At 38.0% G+C, this 27187-nt stretch overlaps 1 long non-coding RNA gene across 1 annotated transcript in view; it reads right to left on the bottom strand.

Annotated features, from left to right (window-relative positions):
- Positions 1 to 26968, bottom strand: part of LOC309800352 — a 273034-nt gene extending 246066 nt beyond the window's left edge. Inside the window, exon 1 of the long non-coding RNA XR_014293446.1 lies at positions 26720 to 26968. This is a non-coding gene — a long non-coding RNA (uncharacterized lncRNA). The remainder of the gene's footprint in view (positions 1 to 26719) is intronic.
- Positions 26969 to 27187: the final 219 nt, after the last annotated feature.

Raw genomic sequence — 27187 nt, forward strand, 5'->3', positions numbered from 1 at the left:
CTGCATAATATTACACTTTTATTCTTTCTTTTCATTTTTTCAAGGTCCCCATCTTTTGCTCCTACCCTGTGCATTCCACAGTCCCATTTGTTCATCCCATCTTTATTTCACACGCTCATTCTTACTCACTCAGTTTGACTTCTGTGTTTGTTTTCCTTGTGGGATTATTCATATTTCCTCTTACTTTCTTCTTTCCAGCCTCTTCCAACCTCCACCCCACCTTTTTTTTAAACCTTTTTTTTCCTAAAGTTCCACTTCCTTGATCTTCTGTCTAGATTACTGCCCCGCTCAAATTATATAAAGTTTGGCTTCCGCATTGTTATTTAGAAGGAAAAGTTTATAATTCTTAAATGTCCATTACTTGTATCCTCAGATTTTCTCTCATACTCTTTTGGTTTCTTTTAGAGTTTTTATAGACCAACACTGATGTGTAGCAAGATCTCCTTGTTTCAAGCTTCTACCCTTCACCTGTAACCTTTTATTCACTATAATAATGGAAAACACATAAGCCTTAACAGGTTAGGAGGGGCAAAGTTGGCAAAATTATAGAAGAGTCACCTTTTTCTTCCTCTTCTATCTTCCCCTTCCTCACAGTTTCTTCTCTGGCAAATTGTGCCCACATTTTATCTATGTGAATTCTGATAACTGGTGACTATTATAAAAGTCTATATTCCTTAATGACTATATGTTGATTAAATATATAAATATTTTTACTTTCCTTTTCCCTATGTGTACTCGTATTTGTATTTTTATATACTTATGTATATAGGTCCCAGTGACCAATAAGTGGAGCTTTGGAAAGTCAAGTGTAGGGACAAAAAACAAATCATTAAAAGGAAAAAAAAGACCACTACTTCTATCTAATACTCAGTAGATGGTATTGAAAATGAATAGAAAAATGATACCATGATATCAACTCTAGAGGAAGATATAGAATAAAATTATAAATTAAAAGAGTAAAAAATTCTCTTGGGAATCCAGAGAAGATATGGAGCAAGCTGTCCAAGTTTCAAGAACAAGATAATTTCAATTTTTTATTCCATGTTTAGGGGAACCCAATACTTGTCTCTTAAATGGGCCAAAGCTGAACAACTTACCTAATTTGTAAAATATTATGTAGTCTCATAGATCTTGACACCTATGGCTAATTAGAGTACACTGTGTGGACTGCCATGTGAATAACTATTTTTGAAAGATAGAGAAGTACAGCAAATGAAGGATAACCTATGTTTTCTTTCTCCATACCATTGTTTCTCATATAATCTGACCACATCACTGCATACTTTACTACACATGATCTCTAATTATTGCATTCCTTCTTCTCTTGCCCTGACATTAACCATATAGTTCTTGAGAAAACAGTCTGTATCATGTGGGAGGGAAAAAGGAATAATAATCGTTTATTAAGTGTTTACTATATTTCAGGCACTATGTTGCATGCTGTAACATTGAGTTGGCTCATTTTACACTGACAATCATCTTGTGAAGTACATATTGCTGTTCCCACTTTACAAAAGAGGAACCTGGGCTACAGAAAATTTAAATATCTTGTCCCAGATCACGTGGACAGAAAGTGGAGAGACTGAGATTCAATCCCAGATTAATCTCTCTACTATCCTAGTCTTCCTACCTGCATAGTCTCTATCTCACTTCAAGGCATATGGTAGGTATTCAGAGAATGATCCCCAACATTTAAGGTAATAGCAGTAAAGCCAAGCAAAAGGTTTCTCTCCTCATCTCATACTTTAGGACTGCCTCAAAGCTTACTACTTTTTATTACTACTTGTACTGCCCCTCTCACAACTGGCACTAGGGCTTGGTATTCCCTTGCTTCCCTTGTGCAACAGTCCTCACTTGAAAATTCTCTTCCCAGCATCCCTTGACCTCAGGATATCTGGGCCTCCTTGGGGGCCATACAACTAATATTTTACACATGTGCACATGAAAGGAGAATCTCTTTTGTGTCCTTTGTTTCTCCCACTGCATCTAGCATAGTACAGTACTGCATTTTGATCATTATTGTTGTCACCATTGATGGTTACACTGGTGTGTTCACTTTGATGTGTGTACTTTTCTGTAACTAATAGATAGTTCTATTTTTAAAATTTACATAAAATATTAAGAATAAAGGATATGTTTGGACACCCTGTTCAACTCAGCATTCACCCTCATGTAAAACTGAAAACATGTGTTAACAGGTTTTAATACTAAAAAGTATAAAAGGAAACTTGTAGGAATTTATCCTAATGAACTAATCAGAGATGCAGGTTAAGGATGCACAAGGAAATTTGAGGCAATATTTTTTTAATTTTTCAATTTATTGGCTGCGCCCCACAGCATGTGCAAAATGGATTAAAGACCTAAATATAAGGCCAGACACTATCAGACTCTTAGAGGAAAACATAGGCAGAACTCTATAACATAAATCACAGCAAGATCCTTTTTGACCCACCTCCTAGAGAAATGGAAATAAAAACAAAAATAGACAAATGGGACCTAATGAAACTTCAAAGCTTTTGCACAGCAAAGGAAACCATAAACAAGACCAAAAGACAACCCTCAGAATGGGAGAAAATATTTGCAAATGAAGTAACTGACAAAGGATTAATCTCCAAAATTTACAAGCAGTTCATGCAGCTCAATAACAAAAAAACAAACAACCCAATCCAAAAATGGGCAGGAGGGTTTCCCTGGTGGCGCAGTGGTTGAGAGTCCGCCTGCCGATGCAGGGGACACGGGTTCATGCCCCAGTCTGGGAGGATCCCACGTGCCGCGGAGCGGCTGGGCCCCTGAGCCATGGCCACTGAGCCTGTGCGTCCAGAGCCTGTGCTCCGCAATGGGAGAGGCCACGGCAGTGAGAGGCCCACGTACCGCAAAAAACAAAAACAAAAACAAACAAACAAAAATGGGCAGAAGACCTAAATAGACATTTCTCCACGGAAGATATAGAGACTGACAACAAACACATGAAAGAATGCTCAACATCATAAATCATTAGAGAAATGCAAATCAAAACTACAATGAGATATCATCTCACACCAGTCAGAATGGCCATCCTCAAAAAATCTAGAAACAATAAATGTGGAGAGGCTGTGGAGAAAAGGGAACACTCTTGCACTGCTGGTGGGAATGTGAATTGGTACAGCCACTATGGAGAACAGTATGGAGGTTCCTTAAAAAACTACAAATAGAACTACCATATGACCCAGAAATCCCACTACTGGGCATATACCCTGAGAAAACCATAATTCAGAAAGAGTCATGTACCACAATGTTCATTGCAGCTCTATTTACAATAGCCAGGAGATGGAAACAACCTAAGTGTCCATTATCGGATGAATGGATAAAGAAGATGTGGCACATATATACAATGGAATATTACTCAGCCATAAAAAGAAATGAAACTGAGCTATTTGTAATGAGGTGGATGGACCTAGAGTCTGTCATACAGAGTGAAGTAAGTCAGAAAGAGAAAGACAAATACCGTATGCTAACACATATATATGGAATTTAAGGGAAAAAATGTCATGAAGACCTAGGGGTAAGAGAGGAATAAAGACACAGACCTACTAGAGAATGGACTTGAGGATATGGGGAGGGGAAAGGTAAGCTGTGACAAAGTGAGAGAGTGGCATGGACATATATACACTACCAAACGTAAAATAGATAGCTAGTGGGAAGCAGCCGCATAGCACAGGGCGATCAGTTTGGTGCTTTGTGACCACCTAGAGGGGTGGGATAGGGAGGGTGGGAGGGAGGGAGATGCAAGAGGGAAGAGATATGAGAACATATGTATATGTATAACTGATTCACTTTGTTATAAAGCAGAAACTAACACACCATTGTAAAGCAATTATACTCCAATAAAGATGTGAAAAGAAGAGACATAAATAAATGGAAAAACAACCATGTTAATGGATTGGAAAACTTAATATTGTTGAGATGGCAATAATCCCTACATTAATCTACAGATTGAACACAATGCCTATCATATCAAACACAGCTTTTGGAAGCATGAATTAACAAATTGATTCAAGAAATTCATGTGGAAATAAAAATAAATCAGAATAGACAATTATCAAAAACTATCCTCAAAAAGAAAAACACAAAGAAGGACAAAGTTTGAGGACTCATGTTTCACAATTTCAAAACTTACTACAAAGCTACAGTAACCAAGACAGTTTATTGGCATCAGGATAATAGGGGTTCCAAGAAGAGAATAGAGAGGAAAGGAGATCAAAAGTGTATTTGAAGAAATTATGACTGAAAAATTTTCAAACCTAATGAAGGAAACAGATATCTAGGTACAGAAAACACAGAGGGTCCCAAACAAGATGAACAAAAACAGAACCACCCAAGACATATTATAATTAAAATGACAAAAGTTAAAAATAGAGAGAGGATTCTAAAGGCAGCAAGAGAAAAACAAAAAGTCAGTTACAAGGGAATCTCTGTAAGACTATCAGCTGATTTCTCTGCAGAAACTCTGCAGTCCTTTTCAGATTTTGATATATTCAAAGTCCTGAAAGGGAAAAACCTGCAACCTAGGATCTTCTACCCAGCAAGACTATCATTTAGAATAGGAGAGATAAAATATTTCTCAAGAAAAAAAAACTGTAAAAGAATTCAGCAATACTAAACTTAACCTAAAAGAAATATTGAAAGGTCTTTTCTAAATAGAAAAGAAGCAAGAATCTATAGGAAAGGGAAAATCATAATAGGAAAGGCAACCATACAAAAGGGTTGAAGATCACTTAAATAAGCCAGTACAAAGATTTAAAACAATAAAAATGTTTGTAAAAGTGATTATAACTACAATTAACAGCAAAAGAATAAGCATGAAGATGTGAAATAGGACATCAAAATCAGAAAATGTGGGGGAGAGGAGAAAAATGTAGATTTTTTTTTGTGTTTGAACCTGTATGACTATCAGTTTAAAGCAAGTAGATATAGTTATGGGTGAACCATACTTGAACTCCAGGGTAACCAGAAATCAAAAACATAAAATAGATTCACACAGAAAAAAAAGAAAGGAACTCAACCATACTACAAAAGAAAACCATCAAACTGCAAAAGAAAAAACAAAAAGAAGAAATGAGCAAAGAAGAACTACAAAAACAACTGGAAAACAAGGTTTAAAATGGCAATAAGTACATACTTATCAATAATTACTTTAAATGGCAATGAACTAACTGCTCTAATCAAAAGACAGAGTGGCAGACTATATTAAAAAAAAAAAAGAACCTACAATATGTTGCCTACAAGAAACTCACTCAGCATGAAAGACACACGCAAACTGAAAGTAAGGGGTTGAAAAAAGATATTTCATGTAAATGGAAATAACAAGAAAGCAGAGGTAGCAATACTCACATCAGACAAAATAGACTTTAAAGGCCATAAAGACAGACAAAAAAGGACATTATACAATGGTAAAGGGATCAATCAAGAAGGGGATATTACACTCATTAACATACATGGCACCCAATACGGAGCACCTAAATATATAAAACAAATATAAATAGACATAAAGGGAGAAATCGACAGGAATAAAATAATAGAAGACTAACACCCTACTGACATCAATGGACATATCATCCAGACAGAAAATCAGTAATGCAACAGAGGTCCTAAATAACACAATAGACCGGTTGGACTTAGTTGATATCTATGGTCAACAACATCCAAAAAAAACAGACTACACATTCTTTTCAAGCATGCATGGAATATTTTCTAGGATAGACCAATACTAGGTCACAAAACAAGCCTGAACAAATTTAAGAGGATACACATTTTTTCAAACATCTTTTCTGACCACAATGGTATGAAACTAGAAATCAACCACATAAAGAAAAATGGGAAAAGAACAAACACAGAGAGACCAAATAACACGCTAAAAAAAAAAAAAAGAGTCAATGATGAAATCAAAGAATAAATCAGAAAATACCTAGAGGTAAATGAAAATAAAAACATAACCTTACAGAATCTATGGGATGCAGCAAAAGCTGTTCTAAGAGGGAAGTACATAGCAAGAAACAAGAAAAATCTCAATTTCTAACCCAAGAAACAAGAAAAATCTCAAATAATCAATCTAACCTACCACCTAAAAGAATGAGAAAAAGAAGAATGCACAAAACACAAAGTCATCAGATGGAAGGAAATAATAAAGACAATTGAAAAAATTAAAAAGCAGAGATCAAAAAATAATAGAAAAGATCAATAAAACCAAGAGTTGGTTTTTGAAAAGATAAACAAAATTGACAAACCTCTAGCCAAGCTTACCAAGAAGAAAACAGAAAGGACCCAAATAAACAAAATAAGAAATGAAAGAGGAGAAATAACAATTGATACTACAGAAATACAAAAAATTATAACAGAATACTATGAACAGTTATATGCCAACACATTGGACAACCTAGAAGAAATGGACACATTTCTAGAAACATACAGCCTGCCAAAACTGAGTCAATAAGAAACAGACCATTTGAATAGACTGATCACTAGAAGTGAAATATATTCTGTAATTAAAACACAAACAAAAAATGAATAAACAAACAAACAAAAACTCCCATCAAACAAAAGTCAAGGACTGGATGGCTTCACTGGAGAATTCTACCAAACATACAAAGAAGAACTTATACACATTCATTTCAAACTATTTCAAAAAACTGAAGAGGAGGAAACACTCCAAAATTCATTCTGTGAAGCTACCATCACCCTAGTACCCAAACCAGACAAAGACACTACAAAAAAAAGAAAATTACAAGCTAATATATTTGATGAATATAGATGTGAAAATCCTGAACAAAATATTAGCAAACCAAATCCAACAATACATAAAAAGGATCATATACCATGATCAAGTTGGATTCATTCCAGGGTCACAAGGATGGTTCAACATACACAAATCAATCAATGGGATATACCATATTAACAAAAGGGAAGGAAAAAACCACACGATCCCCTCAATAGACACAGAAAAAGCATTTGACAAAATTCAACATCCATTTATGATAAAAACTGTCACCAAAGTGGGTATAAAGGGAACATATCTCAACATAAAGATATTTATGACAAACCCACAGCCAACATAATACTCAACAGTAAAATGTTGAAAGCCTTCCCACTAAATTCAGGAACAAGACAAGGAGACAAGGATGCCCCCTCTCACCACTTCTACCCAACATAATTTTAGAAATCAGCTGCAGCAATCAGACAAAAAGAAAGGAAGGAAGGAAGAGAGGGAGAGAGAGAGGGAGGGAGGGAGGGAGGAAGAGAAGTTATACAAATTGAAAGAGAAGAGGTAACACTTATTATTTGCAGATTACATCATACCACACATAGAAAACCCTAAAGAAGCCATCAGAAAACTACTAGAGCTTATCAATGAATTTGGTATAGTTGCAGGATAAAAAATTAATATAGAGAAATCTGTTGCACTTCTATACACTAACAACAAATTCTCAGAAAGAGAAATTAAGGAAACAATCCCATTTACCATTGCATCAAAAAGAATAAAATACCTAGGAATAAACTTCCCTAAGGAGGTAAAAGACCTATACCCAGACGACTATAACACAATGATGAAAGAAATTGAAGATGACACAAACAGATGGAAAGATATACCATGTTATCAGATTAGAAGAATTAATATTGTTAAAATGACTATGCTACCCAAGACTAACTACCCAAAGCAATCTGCAGATTCAATGCAATCCCTATCAAAATACCAAGGACATTTTCACAGAACTAGAATAACTTTAAAATTTGTATAAAGAGACAAAAGAGGTTTGATAGCCAAAACAATACTGAGAAAAAAGAACAAAGGTGGAGGAAACACACTCCCTGACTTCAGACTATACTTCAAAATTACAGTAATCAAAACAGTATGGTACTGGCACAAAAACAGACACATAGATCAATGGAACAAAATAGAAAGCTCAGAAATAAACCCATCCACTTATGGTCAACTAATCTACAACAAAGGAGGCAAAAATACACAATGGAGAAAAGACAGTCTCTTCAATAAGTGGTGTTGGGAAAACTGGACAGCTACCTACATGTAAAACAATGAAATTAGAACATTCTCTAACATATACAAAAATAAACTCAAAATGCATTAAAGACCTAAATGTAAAACCAGAAACCATAGAACTCCTAGAAGAAAACATAGGCAGAACACTCCTTGACATAAATTGTAGTAATATCTTTTTGGAACTATCTCCTAAAGCAAAGGAAATAAAAGCAAAAATAAACACGAGACCTAATTAGGCTTAAAAGCTTTTGCACAACAAAGGAAACCATCAACAAAATGAAAAGACAACCTACTGAATAGGAGAAAATATTTGCAAATGATAAGACCAGTATGGGGTTAATACCTAAAATATATAAACAGTTCATACAACTCAACATCAAAAATAAACAAACAACCTGATTACAAAATGGGTAGAAGAATTAAATAGACATTTTTCCAAAGAGGACATGTAAATGGCCAGCAGAACACAACAAATGGTAAGGATGCAGAGAAAAGGGAACACTCATACACTGTTGGTGGGAATGTAAATTGGTACAGCCACTGTGGAAAGCAGTAGGGAGGTTTCTCAAAAAACTTAAAATAGAACTACTATATGACCCAGCAATTCCACTCCTGGGTATATATCTGAAAAAAGTAAAAACACTAATTCAAAAAGATACATCCACCCCAATGTTCATAGCATCATTATTTAGATTTCCATCAATAGAAGAACAAATAAAGAAGATGTGAGACACACACACACACACACACATGCACAATGGAATACTACTCAGTTATAAAAAAAGAGTAAAATTTTGCCATTTCCAACAACATGGATGGACTTGGAAGGTATTATGCTAAGTGAAATAAGACAGACAGAGAAAGACAAATACTGTATGATATCACTTATATGTGGAATCTAAAAAATAAAACAAACTATTGAATATAACAAAAAAGATACAGCCTCACGATGTAGAGAACAAACTAGTGATTAGCAGTGGGGAGAGGGAAGTGGGGAGGGGCAAGATAGGGGTAGTGCATAAAGAGGTACAACTATTATGTATAAAATAAATAAGCTACAACATAGGGAATATAGCCAATATTTTGTAGTAACTATAAATGGAATATAACCTTTAAAAATTGTGAATCTATATGTTGTACACCTGTAACATGTAATATTGTATAACTATATTTCATTTTAAAAAATTAAAAATAAAATTAAATCAAATAGAAAAAAAAAAAAAAACCGCAGCAATTCCTAAGAATCTAAAAACAGAAGCCAGGGCCTCCCTGGTGGCGCAGTGGTTGAGAGTCCGCCTGCCGATGCAGGGGATACGGGTTCGTGCCCCGGTCTGGGAGGATCCCATATGCCGCAGAGCGGCTGGGCCCGTGAGCCATGGCCGCTGAGCCTGCGCATCCGGAGCCTGTGCTCTGCAACGGGAGAGGCCACAACAGTGAGAGGCCCGCGTACGGAAAAAAATAAAAATAAAAATAAAAAAAAATAAAAACAGAAGCCAATTTTACTAATTGCTTATTGTTTGTAAAAGTAATTATCTTAAGTGACTTAAGAACACAATATTTTAAATATAAATCCATTTTGGAATACATTCTGAAGACAAATAAATGTACAAAGAATCAAAAAAAAAGTCTACAGATAATAAATGCTAGAGAGGGTGTAGAGAAAAGGGAACCCTTTTGTACTGTTGGTGGGGATGTAAATTGGTGGAGTCACTATGGAAACCAGTATGAAGCTTCCTTAAAAATTAAAAATAGACCTACCATGTGATTCAGTGATCCCCCCCCCGAGTATATATCCAGAAAAGACAAAAACTCCAATTTAAAAAGATACATACACCCCAACATTCATAGCAGCACTATGTACAATAGCCAAGGCATGGAAACAACCCAAGTGCCCATGAACTGATGACTGGCTTAAGATGTGATACATATATATACACACATACAATGGACTAGTACTCCGCCATAAAATAGAATGAAATATTGCCATTTGCAGCAACATGGATGAACCCAGAGGATATTATATTTAGTGAAGTTAGAGAAAGATGAAAGTCACTTATATATGGAATCTAAAAAAATAATACAAATGAATCCATATACAAAACAGAAACAGGCTCACAGACATAGCAAACAAACTTATGGTTACCAAAGGGGAAAGGGGGGGATAAAGTAGGCATATGGAATTAACAGATACAAACTACTATATGTAAAATAGATAAGGAACAAGGATTTACTGTACAGCACAGGGTACTATATTCAATATCTTATAATAACCAATAATGGAAAATAGTCTGAAAAAAATATATATATATAACTGAATCATTTTGCTGTATACCTGAAACTAATATAATATTGTAAATCAACTACACTTCAATTAAAAAAAAAACAATGAGGGGCTTCCCTGGTGGTCCAGTGGATAAGATTCCATACTTCCACTGCAGGGGGCATGGGATGAATCCCTGGATGGGGAACTAAGATCCTGCATGCTGCGTGGCATGGCCAAAAATTTAAAAAACAAAAACAAAAAAACCCAATGAGATAACATTTCATTCCCACTAGGATGACTAAAAGCAAAAGGACAGAAAATAACAAGTGCCAGCAAGAATGTGGAGAAATTGGAACTCTCACTCATGGCTGGTAAGGTTCTAAAATGGTTCAGTCATTTTGGAAAACTGTTTGGCAGTTCCTCAAAATATTAAACACAGAATTACACATGGCCCAATAATTTTATTCCTAATTACATACACAAGAGAAATGAAAACATATGTTCTCATAAAAACTTGTATAAGAATGTTCCTAGCACCATTATTCATTATAGCCAAAAAAGTGAAAACAACCCATATGTGTATTACTGATGAATGGATAGACAAAATGTGATTTATCTGTGCAATGGAATATTATTCAGCAGAAGAAATGAAGTACTGATACATGCTATAACATGTATGAACCTTAAGAACATAATGAAAGTGTTCTAAGTGAAAGAAGCCAGGCACAAAAGACCATATATTGTATGATTCCACTTACACAAAATGTCTAGAATAGGCAAATTTATAGGAACTGAAAAGAGATGTGTGGTTTCCAGGGACTAGGGACAGGGGAGAATGGGGAATGACTGCTAATGGGTAATTTCTGTGGGGCGGTGTGTGGGTGATAAAAATGTTCTTGAATTAGACAGTTGTGATTGTTGCACAACTCTGTAACTATACTAAAAACCACTGAATTATACACTTTAAAAGGGTGAGATTTATGGTGTGTAAATATCACTTTAAAACTGTTATTTAAAAAAATATTAGGAAAGCTGTAACAGGCAAAAATGCCCACACTTCACTCTCCCCCACCCAGTCCCCTGCATTCCCCTGAGCTCCCTCCTTTTCACACTTCTTTGCTCTCCATCTGTGCTTTCCTTCCTCTCTCTCTGACCTGTCCCTTCCATCTCACTCACTCACTCCCCTGGAATTTGTGGTCTGGCTCCGAATGGGATTAGAAGGTCCCCTGCTGCACACCCTTGCTTGGCATATGAGGACTGAATTGCTGGGAGGAGTAGTGAACAACCCAAGGAGTTAAGGAGTGATAGTGCCAGGGAATCTACAATGAACAGTGTTCTCTCCGTGGCCCCTTGGGACTTTCTATTCAGCTAAGAGAGGAAAGGTCTTTCTATTCCCCTCCTTCTGGGACTTCCTAACCCACAAGTTAACTTCAGAACCTTTCAACCTAGACTTCCTTATTCCTGGGCTCCCTCTTCCTCTCTCCAGCCCCCCATTTCAATCCCCCCTTCTCCCCAAACCTCTCCTCTCCCCTTCACCCTTTCTCACCACCTTTCTCCGTCTTCTAACTCTGGCAGCTTTCCTTGAAACCGCTTCTCTGCCCCATTTACCACCCCCCATCCATTCCCAGAGTCTCTGCTGCTGCATCCCCAGGGCCCAGCCTCCCACATCTGGTCACAGAGCAAGAATATATATATAGGCCATCTGAGCCATGTGGTAGTCTCTCAAAGAATTAAAGTCCATCATCAAATTTCCCTGCAAGATATAAAATCGATAAAAGGGTATGGATACAATGGATATAATGGATAATATGCATTGTTAGCTCCTGAAGACTGAAACATCTTTATTGCTTGCACACTCCTCATCTTCCTCCTAATGCCCTCAAGCTAATATGAGCAGTATCTAACAAGGGAAGAAGGAAGGTCAATAAAAGTGAATAAAAGAGGTAGATAAATCCTCTTAAGAGCTTAAAAGTTTGTTAAGCAGAAAAAATTAACTGATACTTAGACCATGAAAGTGAACATTTTGCATCATTACAGACTACACCCTTACCCACAAATATTCTCTAATGACTAGTATTACTATACATTTTCCCCCCTGTGGGTGACCTTCCCTCCTACAATTATGAGGATCTCCTACAAACTGATGAAATTGATTGACTGGGTTAGACAGTTCTAACCCAATTTCTCTTCACCTCCCTTCAGAGGTGGGGCTGCCTGACACTTCACATTCCCAGTCTCTAGGCTCCCAGGGAGCCCTGGAAGTCAACCCACATGGCTCAGTTAGGCTCAGAGATGTAAAGAACAGACAAGTTAGCATCAAACCAACAACAGAAGGGGCTTCAACACTTCCTCCCTCCCGCTGTCCTAGGGCTGGCAGCAGGGCCAGCTTTACAGCTTTACTGTGAAGTTGCAGAGAGCCATGTGCTTGGTTTAATGCTCTGATGTCACTGTCTTGAAATTCTTAATGACTTTTGAACAAGGGGTCGTGAATTTTCATTTTGCACTGAGCCCTACAAATTATGTAGGCAGTCTTGGCAGGCAGTTACCCATGAGAAGAGTGGACATGTGCTAAGTCAGCTTTGGTCATCTTTTCCTTCCCTTCCTGTCTGGCAACCAATTTCCCTGGTCTTCTGCTCCTGACATGGGGGATAGAAAGGGAAAATGTAAGGGAGAATTGAAAAGGATTATTTTTCCCAAGTATATAAGTAATTGGTTCAGGGTCATTACTCTGCACTTCCCTAGGAAAGTTGAAGGTTTTTCAGGTTTTCTTTTTAATGAGGGAAGAGACAATCATGTAAGATGCAAGGACATGTATGTTTGTGTGCGTGTGTGTGTGTGGTGTGATGTGTGTACATGTATTAAAGAAGTGGCATTTACTGTGTGCCAGACCCACCTTGCATCAGGAAATGTATGTAAATCATCTCATTCATTCCTCAGAACAAACTATGAAGTAAATACCACTATTATCACAACTTACAGATGGAGTAAATGATGCTTAGAAAGATTAAATAACTTGCCCGAGATCACACTGGCAGGCAAGGAACACAGCTGGGCTGACTGTAGATCCAGTCTAACCGTAAATCCCATGTGCTCCATCGCTAGGCTGTGCAGCCTGGGCTGCGGGGTAGTTTGCATGTGATTTCCATGGGAAATAATTATCAAGTGCTGATGATGTACCAAGCATTTTGTGTCTATGAACTTGCTTAATCCTTGCACTATTCTGTGAGTAATGCTTTTATACAGATGAGGAAACTGAGGCACAGAGAGGTTAAGTAAATTGTCAAAGATCACACTGCTAGTAAGTGCTGGGAATGGATTTTTTAACTCACACTTTCTGGCTCTAGATTCTGAACTTTTAACCACTGCCTTATTCTGCCTCAACGTAGGAGAAATTACTTAATAGAATATAACCCAAGTTCTCTCCTGATCATAAAGAAGTATGGAAAAATTACCAGGTTCTTCACTTAAAATCAGCCCTTTTCCTAAATTCACTAAGGGATATAGTATTCTGACATGAGAATGTCCTGATGTATTTCCCAGGACTCACCACTCAGAGGCTGACAATCAGCATACCTCCCCCCACAAGCAGTCACCATGTCTTTATCTCACCAATTCCCCTCCAGAATTCCTGTACTATTCTATGAAGATATGCCTTTTTCCCTTCTCCCTCAGTCTTCAAGGGTCTCTTAGCAGCAATACTTGGCTCTGTTAATATAAGAGACACAAGAAAACGGGTATCCAGCCCACATATGTTGATGGCCATCTCCTCACTTTCTGCCACCAAGCCATACCACCCTTCTTCAGCCTGGGACCTGCTCAGCTAGAACAGGTCCAGCTTACTCAGAACAAGAGCCTGGAGGAACAGTGACCAACGGGAGAATTTCCAGATGAATAAGATGACCTTCAGGTCCTCCTGTGTTTTCTCAGCCCACCCTCTCTACTTAGTCTTTTCTTCAGCGAGCACCTTTTTAAACAAGAAAACTGTGTTGATTTCTCTCCCCAGAGTAGCCACAGTGGAGGAAACCACACACTGACCTATACGTAGAGAAGACCTTGACATATGTGGTTTTGAAATGCGCTAGTTAAGCAGGGGTTGGGTCACTAATCTTAGCAGTATCGCTGGATTATTTCACTGGTTTTTCATGCAAGTTCTAGAGATAGGAGGGGTTTTTCCCTGACAGGGTGTGGAGGAGAAAGAAGAATGAAGAAGGGGAATTACTTGTGACATTAACCTTCCCACTCTATCAGATGATTTGGTAAAATAATTTCAAAAGACACTGCTCAATAATATTAAGAGTTCTGATGCCCAGAATGGACTGAACTGCTATAATGTAGTATTCAAAAACAAAGTTGGATTACTTTTCCTGCAAAACACCTAGAGTATGCCTAAAGAAGTTTCTCGATAAGTATCTGAATTAGTACCGACTTGTATTTGTTTGTATTAATTTCATAGATGGGCTTTTTCTCCCTACCTCTCCAGCTAGAGTATAAGCTCCTTAAGGGGAGGAACTCTTTCATAATTCTGTTGCACAGTTAGTTACACATTTCACAATTCTGAGCATATTATAGAAATCCACAATCAAAGATATTCAAGAAAAATCTAGGAGAAATAGATTTCACTAAGAGAACATCCTTCCTTGAAGCACTTGGGATAACAGAACTTTTTCAGATTTCCAGGGGTACAAACTATTAGTTTGCTAAGCCATCTTGAGATGGAACAATGCTGTGTTTGGGGTTTATTATAAGAAAAGGAAATCACACATTAGGTTCTTCAAATCAGACATTTAACTGTATATGAATTATAAATGAATAAAGAAACTTAAGTATGTGTACCCTTTAACAGGGAAATATAACCCAGAGAACCTTGAATTTGGCAAAGTTCTGTTCTCTTGAGGTGTAACCTACATCCTTGGGGCCCAAATGAATTTAAGAGAAGTAAACGTTAACTCTCACATCCTACCTTTTTATAAAATTATAAACTCTTACATTTGCATACAATTTTCTATTTTTCAAAGTGGTTTCATATCCATTATAAAATGTGAGTTCATGGGGAATTCCCTGGCAGTCCAGTGGTTAGGACTCCATGCTTCCACTGCAAGGGATACAGGTTTGATCCCTGGTCAGGGAACTAAGGTCCTGAATGGTGTGTGGCATGGCCAAATAAATAAATAAATAAAAATAATCTAAATTGAATAAAATTTTTAAAAATAAAATAAAATTTGAGTTCATGTTGATCCAATGGGCTAGGGCAAGGAAACACACATCCAGAGAAATTAACTTGTCAAATGTCAGAAAGTTCAGGGAAACTAGGATAAAAAACCCAGAGGGCTTCTAGGTCAGTATTTTTCCTCCATGGTCATCCACTTCATTAACAACCATTCTTTCATGCAACCTGTTGACAATAATGCTTTGAGTATGAATTTCAATATTTAATAGTTTACAAAGCACATACATCATTTCATTGAACATTCCAAAGTATAACTGTGTTAGTTCATTCTTATTGAATTAATCTCCCCAGATCCCAATGCATCTTATTTCTTTTCTTCTTATTCTTGACTGTAGTTCACAATAACTTCTAATTTACCATCTCCCATCTTAATTATAATTTCTATTTTCTGGCTTTGTGTTTCAGTAAGTTCTTTGTTTTTACTCAAGTTATTTTCCACTTGTTTAGACCAATCTGAGTGTGGGATATGTGTGTTTCTATGTATATGTGGTGTTTGCGTGTGTGTGACTTGACAGCTATCTAGGTTTTTTAATTTGGTTTTTGGCTTATTTATGGTTTCTCTTCTTACAAAAATATGGATTTTTTTTGTTTTCAAATAGTATGAACACATTTTTGCATTAGATTTTCATGCCCCAAGGAGCTTTTTTTTTTTTTTTCATGGTTCTGTCTTAGTTTGGGTATGTGGAAGCAGAAGAACTTGGGTACAGGTAGTTTATTTGAGAAGTGATCCCAGAGAAAGTGAGGAAAATAAGACAAGGAAAGGAGAAAAGCCAATAAAGAACGTGTTAACAAGTGGGTTATCAGTGTGAGAAAATGGGGCTGATCTCCCCTGAGGACTTTCTGAGAAAACATGGAATGCATCTCAGGATCATACCCCTTTCTCTAGACACATACACACATGCACGTGCACACGTGCACACACACACACCTCTAGGTAGCACTTGTTTGCTGTGAAAATGAGCTCAAAGATACGGAACAAGGCCAAAGTCAGGAATCCAGATGGTGCTCATATCTGTCAAAGAAGAAGTTCCAGTATGAGCTAATAGGTATAAAGAAAACTTTACCAGAACTGGAACATGTCTGCTTCTTCCCTCAAAGCTTAAATGTCTTACATGGTGATAGAAATACTCATTGCTGTTTTATGACTCATGAACAGAAATCTGCCCATTCTCAGACTCAATCTTCAAGTGGTAAGCCAAAATCAAGATCAAAGAACTACTTAAAGCCAAACCAAGCACAATACCATTTAAAAATAAACTCACAGTAGAGAGGAGGAGCTTCGAGATGGCAGAAGAGTAAGACATGGAGATCACCTTCCTCCCCACAGATACATCAGAAATATATCTACATGTGGAGCAACTCCTACACAACACCTACTGAACGCTGGCAGAAGACCTCAGACCTCCCAAAAGGCAAGAAACTCCCCACGTACCTGGGTAGGACAAAAAAAAAAAGAAAAAACAGAGACAAAAGAATAGGGACGGGATCTGCACCAGTGGGAAGGAGCTGTGAAGGAGGAAAGGTTTCCACACACTAAGAAGCCCCTTCGCGGGCAGAGACTACAGGTGGCGGAGGGGGGAGCTTCGGAGCCATGGAGGAGAGCGCAACAACAGGGGTGCAGAGGGCAAAGCAGAGAGATTACCACACAGAGGATCGGTGCCGACCAGCACTCACCAGCCCAAGATGCTTGTCTGCTCACCCGCCGGGGCGGGCAGGGCCTGGGAGCTGAGGCTCGGGCTTCAGTGGATCGCAGTGAGAGGACTGGGGCTGGCGGCGTGAACACAGCCTGAAGGGGTTAGTGCACTACAGCTAGCCGGGAGGGAGTCCGGGGAAAACTCTGGAACTGCCAAGAGATAAGAGACTTTTTCTTCCCTCTTTGTTTCCTGGTGCGCAAGGAGAGGGGATTAAGAGCTCTGCTTAAAGGAGCTCCAGAGACGGGCTCGAGCCGTGGCTAAAAGCACGGACCCCAGAGACAGGTGTGGGACGCTGGGGCTGCTGCTGCCACGACCAAGAGGCCTGTGTGCGAGCACAGGTCACTGTCCACACCTCCCCTCCTGGGAGCCTGTGCAGCCCGCCACTGCCAGTGTGCCGGGATCCAGGGACAAGTTCCCGGGGAGAACACATGGCACGCCTCAGGCTGGTGCAAAGTCCCACTGGCCTCTGCCGCCACAGGCTCGCCCCGCACTCCGTGCCCCTCCCTCCCCCCGGCCTGAGTGAGCCAGAGCCCCTGAATCAGCGGCGCCTGTAACCCCGTCCTGTCTGAGTGAAGAACAGACTCCCTACTGCGACCCAACGCAGAGGCGGGGCCAAATCCAAGGCTGAGCCCCGGGAGCTGTGCGAACAAAGAAGAGAAAGGGCAATTTCTCCCAGCAGCCTCAGGAGCAGCAGATTAAATCTCCGCAAACAACTTGATGTACCCTGCATCTGTGGAATACCTGAATAGACAATGAATCCCAAATTGAGGAGGTGGACTTTGGGAGCAACGATTATATATTTTTTCCCCTTTTTCACTTTTTGTGAGTGTGTATGTGTACGCTTCTGTATGTGAGTCTTTGCTTTTACCATTTATCCTAGGGTTCTGTCTGTCCTTTTTTTTTTTTTTTTACTTAAATATTTTTTTCTTAATACTTATATTTTTGTGTGTGTGTGGTATCCGGGCCTCTCACTGTTGTGGCCTCTCCCATTGCAGAGCACAGGCTCCGGACGCGCAGGCTCAGCAGCCATGGCTCACGGGCCCAGCCGCTCCCCAGCATGTGGGATCTTCCCAGACCGGGGCACGAACCCGTGTCCCCTGCATCGGCAGGTGGACTCTCAACCACTGTGCCACCAGGGAAGCCCAATACTTATTTTTTATTTTAATAACTATTTTATTTTATTTATCTTCTTCTTTCTTTCGTTCTTTTCTTTCTCCCTTTTATTCTGAACCATGTGGAGGACAGGTTCTTAGTGCTCCAGCCAGGTGTCAGGGCTGTGCCACTGAGGTAGGAGAGCCAAGTTCAGGACACTGGTCTACAAGAGACCTCCCAGCTCCACGTAATATCAAATGGTGAAAATCTCCCAGAGATCTCCATCTCAATGCCAAGTCCCAGGTCCACTCAATGACCAGCAAGCTACAGTGCAGGACACCCTATGCCAAACAACTACCAAGAAAAGAACACCACACCATCCATTAGCACAGAGGCTGCCTAAAATCATAATAAGGCTACAGACACCCCAAAACACACCACCAGACATGGACCTTCCCACCAGAAAGACAAGATCCAGCTTCATCCACCAGAACACACGCAGTAGTCCCCTCCACCAGGAAGCCTACACAACCCACTGAACCAACCTGAGCCACTGGGGGCAGACACCAAAAACAACAGAAACTACGAACCTGCAGCCTGTGAAAAGCAGACCCCAAACACAGTAAGTTAAGCAAAATGAGAAGACAGAGAAACACAAAGCAGATGAAGGAGCAAGGCAAAAACCCACCAGACCTAACAAATGAAGAGGAAATAGGCAGTCTACCTGAAAAAGAATTCCAAATAATGATAGTAAAGATGATCCAAAATCTTGGAAGTAGAATGGAGAAAATACAAGAAACATTTAACAAGAAACTAGAAGAACTAAACAGCAAACAAATAGAGACGAACAACACAATAAATGAAATTAAAAATTCTCTAGAAGGGATCAATAGCAGAATAACTGAGGCAGAAGAACAGATAAGTGACCTGGAAGATAAAATACTGGAAATAACTACTGCCAAGCAGAATAAAGGAAAAAGAATGAAAAGAATTGAGGACAGTCTCAGAGACCTCTGGGACAACATTAAACGCACAAACGTTCGAATTATAGGGATCCCAGAAGAAGAAGAGAAAAAGGGACTGAGAAAATATTTGAAGAGATTATAGGTGAAAACTTCGCTAATATGGGAAAGGAAATAGTTAACTCCAGGAAGCACAGAGTCCCATACACGATAAGTCCAAAGAGAAACACGCCAAGACACATATTAATCAAACTATCAAAAATTAAATACAAAGAACAAATATTAAAAGCAGCAAGGGAAAAACAACAAGTAACACATAAGGGAATCCCCATAAGGTTAACAGCTGATCATTCAGCAGAACTCTGCAAGCCAGAAGGGAGTGGCAGGACATATTTAAAGTGATGAAAGAGAAAAACCTACAACCAAGATTACTCTACCCAGCAAGGATCTCATTCAGATTTGACAGAGAAATTAAAAGCTTTACAGACAGGCAAAAGCTAAGAGAATTCAACACCACCAAACCAGCTTTGCAACAAATGCTAAAGGAACTTCTCTAGGCAGGAAACACAAGAGAAGGGAAAGACCTAAAATAATAAACCCAAAACAATTAAGAAAATGATAATAGGAACATAACATATCGATAATTACCTTAAATGTAAATGGATTAAATGATCCAACCAAAACATATAGACTGGCTGAATGGATACAAAAACAAGACCCATATATATGCTGTCTACAAGAGACCCACTTCACACTTAGGGACACATACAGACTGAAAGTGAGGGGATGGAAACAGATATTCCATGCAAATGGAAATCAAAAGAAAGCTGGAGTAGCAATTCTCAAATCAGACAAAATAGACTTTAAAACAAAGACTATTACAAGAGACAAGGACACTGCATAATGATCAAGGGATCAATCCAAGAAGAACAGATAACAATTGTAAATATTTATGCACCCAACACAGGAGCACCTCAATACATAAGGCAAATACTAACAGCCACAAAAGGGGAAATTGACAGGAACACAATCATAGTGGGGACCTAAACAACCCTCTTTCATCAATGGAAAAATCATCCAAAGTGAAAATAAATAAGGAAACACAAGCTTTAAATGACACTTAAACAAGATGGACTTAATTGATATTTATAGGACATTCCATCCAAAAACAACAGAATACACATTCTTCTCAAGTGTTCATGGAACATTCTCCAGGATAGATCATACTTGGGTCACAAATCAAGCCTTGGTAAATTTAATAAAACTGAATTCATATCAAGTATCTTTTCCGACCACAATGCGATGAGACTAGATATCAATTACAGGAAAAAATCTGTAAGAAATACAAACACATGGAGCCTAAACAACACATTACTTAATAACCAAGAGATCACTGAAGAAATCAAAGAGGAAATCAAAAAATACCTAGAAACAAATGACAATGAAAACTCAATGACCCAAAACCTATGGATTGCAGCAAAAGCAGTTCTAAGAGGGAAGTTTATAGCTATACAAGCCTACCTTAAGAAACAAGAAACATCTCAAATAAACAACCTAACCTTACACCTAAAGCAATTAGAGAAAGAAGAACAAAAAACCCCAAAGTTAGCAGAAGGAAAGTAATCATAAAGATCAGATCAGAAATAAATGAAAAAGAAATGAAGGAAACGATAGCAAAGATCAACCAAACTAAAAGCTGGTTCTTTGAGAAGATAAACAAAACTCATAAACCATTAGCCAGACTTACCAAGAAAAAAAGGGAGAAGACTCAAATCAATAGAATTAGAAATAAAAAAGAAGAAGTAACAACTGACACTGCAGAAATACAAAGGATCATGAGAGACTACTACAAGAAACTACATGCCAATAAAATGGACAACCTGGAAGAAATGGACAAATTCTTAGAAAGGCACAACCTGCTGAGAGTGAACCAGGAAGAAATAGAAAATAGGAAGAGACCAGTGACAAGCACTGAAATTGAAACTCTGATGAAAAATCTTCCAACAAACAAAAGCCCAGGACCAGATGGCTTCGCAGGCGAATTCTTTCAAACATTTAGAGAAGAGTTAATACCTATCCTTCTCAAACTCACCCAAAATATAGCAGAGGGAGGAACACTCCCGAACTCATTCTACAAGGCCACCATCACCCTGATACCAAAACCAGACAAAGATGTCACAAAGAAAGAAAACTACAGGCCAATATCACTGATGAACATAGATGCAAAAATCCTCAACAAAATACTAGCAAACAGAATCCAAGAGCACATTAAAAGGATCATACACCATGATCAAGTGGGGTTTATTCCAGGAATGCAAGGATTCTTCAATATATGCAAATCAATCAACGTGATACACCATATTAACAAATTGAAGGAGAAAAACCATATGGTCATCTCAATAGATGCAGAGAAAGCTTTGGACAAAATTCAACACCCATTTATGATAAAAACCCTCCAGAAAGTAGGCATAGAGGGAACTTTCCTCAACATAATAAAGGCCATATATGACAAACCCACAGCCAGCATCGTCCTCAATGGTGAAAAAATGAAACCATTTCCACTAAGATCAGGAACAAGACAAAGTTGTCCACTCTCACCACTATTATTCAAAATAGTTTTGGAAGTTTTAGCCACAGCAATCAGAGAAGAAAAAGTAATAAAAGGAATCCAAATCAGAAAGAAGAAGCAAAACTGTCACTGTTTGCAGATGACATGATACTATACATAGAGAATCCTAAAGATGCTACCAGAAAACTACTAGAGCTAATCAATGAATTTGGTTAAGTAGCAGGATACAAAATTAATGCACAGAAATCTCTGGCATTCCTATACACTAATGATGTAAAATCTAAAAGTGAAATTATGAAAAGACTCCCATTTACCATTGCGACCAAAAGAATAAAATATCTAGGAATAAACCTACCTAAGGAGACAAAAGACCTGTATGCAGAAAATTATGACACTGATGAAAGAAATTAAAGATGATACAAATAGATGGAGAGATATACCATGTTTGTGGATTAGAAGAATCACATTGTGAAAATGACTATACCTCCCAAAGCAATCTACAGATTCAATGCAATCCCTATCAAACTACCACTGGCATTTTTTACAGAACTAGAACAAAAAACTTCACAATTTGTATGGAAACACAAAAGACCCTGAATAGCCAAAGCAATCTTCAGAAAGAAAAACGGAACTAGAGGAATCAGACCCCGTGACTTCAGACTATACTACAAAGCTACAGTAATCAAGACAGTATGGTACTGGCACAAAAACAGAAATATTGATCAATGGAACAGGATAGATAGCCCAGAGATTAACCCACGCACATATGGTCACCTTATCTTTGATAAAGGAGGCAAGAATATACAATGGAGAAAAGACAGCCTCTTCAATATGCGCTGCTGGGAAAACTGCACAGCTACATGTAAAAGAATGAAATTAGAACACTTCCTCACACCATACACAAAAATAAACCCCAAATGGATTAAAGACTGAAATGTGTGGCCAGACACTATAAATCTCTTAGAGAAAAACATAGGCAGAACTCTATAACATAAATCACAGCAAGATCTTTTTTGACCCACCTCCTAGAGAAATGGAAATAAAAACAAAAATAAACAAATGGGACCTAATGAAACTTCAAAGCTTTTGCACAGCAAAGGAAACCATAAACAAGATGAAAAAACAACCCTCAAAATGGGAGAAAATATTTGCAAATGAAGCAACTGACAAAGGATTAATCTCCAAAACATACAAGCAACTCATGCAGCTCAATATCAAAAAAACAAACAACCCAATCCAAAACTGAGCAGAAGACCTAAACAGACATTTCTCCAGAGAAGATATACAGATTGTCAACAAACACATGAAAGAATTCTCAACATCATTATTCATTAGAGAAATGCAAATCAAATTACAATGAGATATCATCTCATACCAGTCAGAATGCCCATCATCAAAAAATCTACAAACAATAAATGCTGGAGAGGGTGTGGAGAAAAGGGAACCCTCTTGCACTGTTGGTGGGAATGTAAACTGATACAGCCACTATGGGGAACAGTGTGGAGGTTCCTTAATAAACTAAAAATAGAACTACCATATGACCCAGCAATCCCACTACTGGGCATATACCCTGAGAAAACCATAATTCAAAAAGAGTCATGTACCAAAATATTCATTGCAGCTCTATTTACAATAGCCAGGACATGGAAGCAACCTAAGTGTCCATCAACAGATGAATGGATAAAGAAGATGTGGCACATATATACAATGGAATATTACTCAGCCATAAAAAGGAATGAAACTGAGTTATTTGTAGTGAGGTGGATGGACCTAGAGACTGTCATACAGAGTGAAGAAGTCAGGAAGAGAAAAACAAATACAGTATGCTAACACATATATATGGAATCTAAAAAAAAAAAAGAAAAGGAAAAGAAAAAACAAATGATCAGAAGAATCTAGGGGCAAGATGGGAATAAAGATGCAGACCTACTAGAGAATGGACTTGAGGATACGGGGAGGGTGAAGGGTAAGCTGAGACAACGTGAGACAGTGGCATGGACATATATACACTACCAAACGTAAAATAGATAGCTAGTGGGAAGCAGCCGCATAGCACATGGAGATCAGCTCGGTGCTTTGTGACCACCTAGAGTGGTGGGATAGGGAGGGTGTGAGGGAGGGAGACGCAAGAGGGAAGAGATATGGGAACATATGTATATGTATAACTGATTCACTTTGTTATGAAGCAGAAACTAACACACCATTGTACAGCAATTATACTCCAATAAATATATTAAAACAATTTTTTTAATAAAATAAAATAAAAATGAACTCACAGCAGAAAAACCTAACAGTGAACTTAGCAACGTCATCTTTAAGATGTTTGACTTTAAGGAAAATAGCTTGACTCATCCCAGCCTGGGCAATGTTTTCTTGATACCTATTAGCTAGTGCTACAGCTTATACCTGACTAATATGAGTACCATCTGAGTTTCTGACCTTGATCTTTTTCCTGACATCTGAGATCCTGAGGGATGATATGGAGTGATAAATTTAGTTGTTGCTAGTACCTTTTGCAGATAATGTATAATCTTGGTAAATACTGCCTTGTTAGGTTTTTCAGTAGTTAAGTTTTATTCTGCATCACCTATAGATCCTTATGTGAAGCCCCTTCTGTTAGAGAGCCTATTGTTTCTAATGACAGGACCAGCTGAGAATCTTGGATTTCTTTTCTAGAACTTATGCTGGTTTCTATTTGAAAAGTTATATTTTTTACCCCCTATGGAGCTCTAATCTTACTATAATATTTCACTGCCACATTAACATAAAGGTCAGCACTTAGGGGGAAAGGTATCTCACAGGTATCTGACAAAAAGCATCAAAATAAAAGAAAAATGCTGCCAGGACAAAATCCATTTCCCTCCCAGAATTAACCAGAAAATAGTAACAAAGAAAGTAACCAGATGCTAACAAGTGATTACACCCACAGGTAGCATTTACACAAAAAATAACTTTGCCATCTGATGTAATCCAAGGCATTTCAGGAAAATATGTAAGTGTGAGCTCTGTCTTAGAGGACCCTACATGAGCTACCACACGTCTGTTTCAGTTTCTAAATCTGATTAATTACAAACTGAGTAGCAATCTACTGGGTAAGGTATTTTTCATAAATACCTTATATAATCCTTCATGGAGTAAATTTTATTGCCTTGACTTTACAAATGATAAAATGAAGTTCAAAAAAGTTAGATGATTCACCTAAAGTCAAACAGCCTGTAAGAGGAAAATCTGGAACTTCCTCTGGGATCTTGAGATCCAAACTGAATTCCCTTCCCACTGAACTAGGACTGGTTTCCACACATGAGGGCACAATTCCTTTGTGTCCAGACAGATGTAAGCAGACAGTATATTGCTCAAGTTGTGACTGAATAATTTCAAATATGGGCACAAGAAACGGAAGAAAAAGAGTAGAAGAGGGAGCAATGTGGCAGAAGGGATTTTGTTTAAGAACAGTAATTAATGGTTTCTAAAAAGTTGAATTAAAGATAATAGCAATTTTCTTAAAAACTTTCTTTGTAATAGTTCTACATACTTCATTGTCTTTATCTGTCTTATTTATTCAAATTTCAGATCTTTCCATTTCTAACCTGGTACACCAATCAGGAAGTAACTGGTATCAATTCTTAAGTGGAAAAATATTTATACAGTATGAAATTTAGATCATCATTTACTTGTAGAACTGTACTAAGTTTGTCTGGAATTAAGTAATTCTTCTCACTCTCGGATGGGTACAGGTTGAAGTTAAATTAAGCTCTCTGAAGCCTACCTTGATAATGTCAAGTAACCAAACTTGGCTGAGAATCATTTCTTTTATAGTTGCCACTAATTTCTTCCATTTCTTTAATCATTTCCACATGAAAAAAGTTTTTCTTCTGGTTATTTTTAATGATAGAAAGCATCGCCGTATATTAACAATTTACTAGTTATGGTGGTGAATAGAAGGAAAATAAGAAAAATTGGAGAGAAGATAGCCAGATTATGAAAGATCCAACTCAAATTACACTCTAAAGCTATGTTCTCTTTACTGCATTGATGCATCTTTCAAGGCTGTTATGCCCGCATCACATCTTTTGTCTGATTTCTCTACCCCTGCATATTATAGTCACTTCTCAGTAATTTCACCCCCACTTCCAATTAAAAATCACAAAAGAATCATAGAATCTAATAATTTTGAGTCAAAAGGGACCTCTGAGATGTTATCTGCCTCCATGATGCATATGAAGGTAGCAGTGACAGCTATTTGTTGCAACATTTGTAAAGCTGGGATTTGATTTTTTTTAAATAAGATGTAATTCAGAGATTGCAAATTAGGGTGCATCAAGAACCCCTCTGAAAACCCTCACACGTAAATTCAGCTTGTTAGAAGGAAAGGGATGAGATAAAGGGAAGGGAAAGAAGCATATCCATAATTTCCTTACATGTCGTGAGTTACTATAAAGTACTGAAGGAGGGGAGATGTGTCATATAGAGAAATACCTACTATAAAATGGCCATTAAGAGACTTCATGGCTATAAGTAATATTTTAAGTTTGCCTTTGGCTCTGCTCCCCCTTTCTGTAGGATACTGTTTCTATATTGATCCAGTCAATGAAAAACAGCAGCTTGTTGACACCTGTCAAGTGTGTGGTAATACAGAAATGAGAAGAAAATAGTTTACATAGCCCAAGCCAACTCTCATTTCAAAAGGAAAATAAAACGTTCAATACCTCATCCAAATCCTCTCCTCTAGCTTCTCAAATAAAAGTACACAGTCCTTTCAAAGACTATTTTGGAATACCTCACTTTGATTAGGCCTGTTTCCACCAAGAAATCCTCATGGAATACATCTGCTGGGTGTGCAGTGTCCACGTCAGATAAATGAGAATGTTTATGAAGCTTACCATTTTGAAGGAGTTGGACACCAGATGGTCTGTTATTCCTGGAGCCAGAAGCCCTGTGTAGTGATCAGCTGGATTCTTCCCCTCTGCTGCCCTTTACCAGAAGAAAAGTCTATTCCTTCTCAGCACCACTCTGACGTTCTCTCTTCCTTGGTTCTCATCACCACTTCCTCATCTTATTTCTCCATCTTCACTCTTTACATTCTTTTCCGCCTCCTCCATTCCCCAAAGCAGCCACTACCTTCTTCTCTCACGCAATGTGATAAAGCACAAACCCCAACTGATACACAATATTTCAATGAAGTCCATATTGATTGCCTGGTAACAAAAAACAAAATATAAACAATGCAGTAATGTTCCATTCTAGAGAAGTTAGGTCATTCATTGAATTTCAGCAGGAAATGAGCTATGCCTCTCCAAATGTCTGCAGTTACTTCAATCTTAAATGTTAGAAAGAAAACAAATCTTTAA

Source organism: Mesoplodon mirus, assembly GCF_964341445.2.
Source record: "Mesoplodon mirus genome assembly, chromosome: 3".
In the NCBI taxonomy this organism is placed as follows: domain Eukaryota; kingdom Metazoa; phylum Chordata; class Mammalia; order Artiodactyla; family Ziphiidae; genus Mesoplodon; species Mesoplodon mirus.